This window comes from Colobus angolensis, unplaced genomic scaffold, assembly GCF_000951035.1.
Source record: "Colobus angolensis palliatus isolate OR3802 unplaced genomic scaffold, Cang.pa_1.0 Scaffold3, whole genome shotgun sequence".
Taxonomy (NCBI): domain Eukaryota; kingdom Metazoa; phylum Chordata; class Mammalia; order Primates; family Cercopithecidae; genus Colobus; species Colobus angolensis.
In genome coordinates, this window is record NW_012116265.1 from 8,213,356 (window position 1) to 8,215,274 (window position 1,919).

General features: G+C 32.2%; 1 long non-coding RNA gene across 1 annotated transcript in view; it reads right to left on the reverse strand.

Annotated features, from left to right (window-relative positions):
- Positions 1–340: 340 nt before the first annotated feature.
- LOC105517079 overlaps positions 341–1,919 on the reverse strand; it is a 26,491-nt gene continuing 24,912 nt past the window's right edge. Inside the window, exon 3 of the long non-coding RNA XR_001002607.1 lies at positions 341–731. This is a non-coding gene — a long non-coding RNA (uncharacterized LOC105517079). The remainder of the gene's footprint in view (positions 732–1,919) is intronic.

Genomic DNA, 1,919 nt, shown 5'->3' on the forward strand with positions numbered 1-1,919 from the left:
GCAGAAAATCCCCATGAAGAGGCTGATTTCACTGGCAAATTTAAATCTAACCTATAACAGACAAAAATGTCTGTTAGATGCTTACTACCTTCAATAATTACACAAATTTAGTTTCCCTTGGTCTTGTCTCATCACATTCATATTTATGTTGTTATATATATATACATCTTCATAAGCCAAGCCAGATTTTTTTTGGGAAATAAACAATAGTTAATTGATCTGAGAACAACTTGTGATGGCAAACATAGAGATTCAAAGATACTTAGGAGAAAGCAAGGCTTGTCATCTATGATCTTTGCTTTCTTCTCTTGTAAAGATGGATTAATACCTAGCCTACAAATTCAAAGAAACAGATAAGACTTTCTAATGTGAACCAAAGTGGTTGTTTTGGATACAGTGTTTTACAGTAGTTCCTGGGTAGATTTCCACTTCTTTTCTTTTATAGATTTGCTACAAAATTTTAGCTCAGTCATCCAATGACACAATGTAGTTTTTGTTGCTTGTTTTGGTAGCAGGAGAAAACAAGGAAAGGGGCAAGAGTACCTCCATCTTTTTTTGTGTTCTTTTTCTGTTGTTTATTGTTCAGTTTTTGTTTTGTTTTTGGGGGAATCTGAAACTCCTCTATTACCCTTTTCCCTGAAAGATACAGAAAGGTAGGGATATCCATGGTTGTAGCAGAACAAGTAGATTCCAGAAAGGGGCTGTATATTTCATCGACCCATTCTTAATTCCTAGTGGCAAAGAAATAAATGAGAGAAACACTTTGAATGTAGGTTCTAGTGCTCAGTTCTCAAGTCTAACTCTTTAACAGAAACACCTGAACCCCTTCATCAAAAACAAAGATTAGAAATATTTTGAATATCAAGATTGGATAGGAAGCAACATTTATACCACTCTCTTGAAAGAACCACATGACAAATCCAACTGATTAGGAATTGTAATTGAATGGAGGAGGGAACTATTTCCATTGTTTACGCTCTATCAGTGACCTGGATGCTACATGAAATCTTAATAAACAAAACAAGCAAACAAAAAAAATCCTCACTTGTTTATGTATCCATTCATTCTTTTGCATAAGTTGACAGAGTTGGGCATTCAGATATTTCAGCATTAGTTTAAGAAGTTTCATCTATAAAATTATGTATAAGACAGAATGCTACATTTCTCTTTTATTCATATTTCCAAAATTTGTCACATATGGAAAGCTTCAGTTTTTCAGTAGAATTCTTATTTATTATCAAAGACAGCTTTTGTGAGGAAAGCAACACTTTTTTTTTTGACAAACTCAATTTGTTTGCATATAAAATATAATGTGAAAATTAATATTGTACTGTGTTTGCAATACTGTGAAAATACTGGGATCTTATTTTGACTAATTATACATCTTAACTTATCCTATAATGAAACATTTAGCTGAGATGTAGTCTTGCTTTGCTCTTTCTTTTAAGTAGAGGTGTGAGTTTTTCTCTTTTGGCTGTGTTCCATTTTGTGCAATACGATTGCATTTTCTTTTAAAAAGTCCTCTGCTTCAAAACCAACTTTCACTTTCTTGTGTAGAGTTCATATTCACTCTGGAGAGGTTTGCAAAGCATAATGAGATGACAGCTTTACAAAGAGCCATGGGATTCTTTGAGATTAAAAATAACAATTGGATATTATACATATTAAGGGTTGCAAATTATGGCCCATGCTGTATCTGTCCTGAGGCCTCTTTCTGTTTGGAACTCAAGCTAAGAATAGTTTTCATATTTTTAAATTATTTAAAAAAATAATATGATACACAAAAATTATATGAAATTAATTTTCAGTGTCCATAAATAACATTTTATTTGAATACAGCTGCACTGATTCATTTACATATTGTTTAAGACTTTTGTGCTACAACACAAAAATACTTGAGTAGTTATGACAGAGACCAT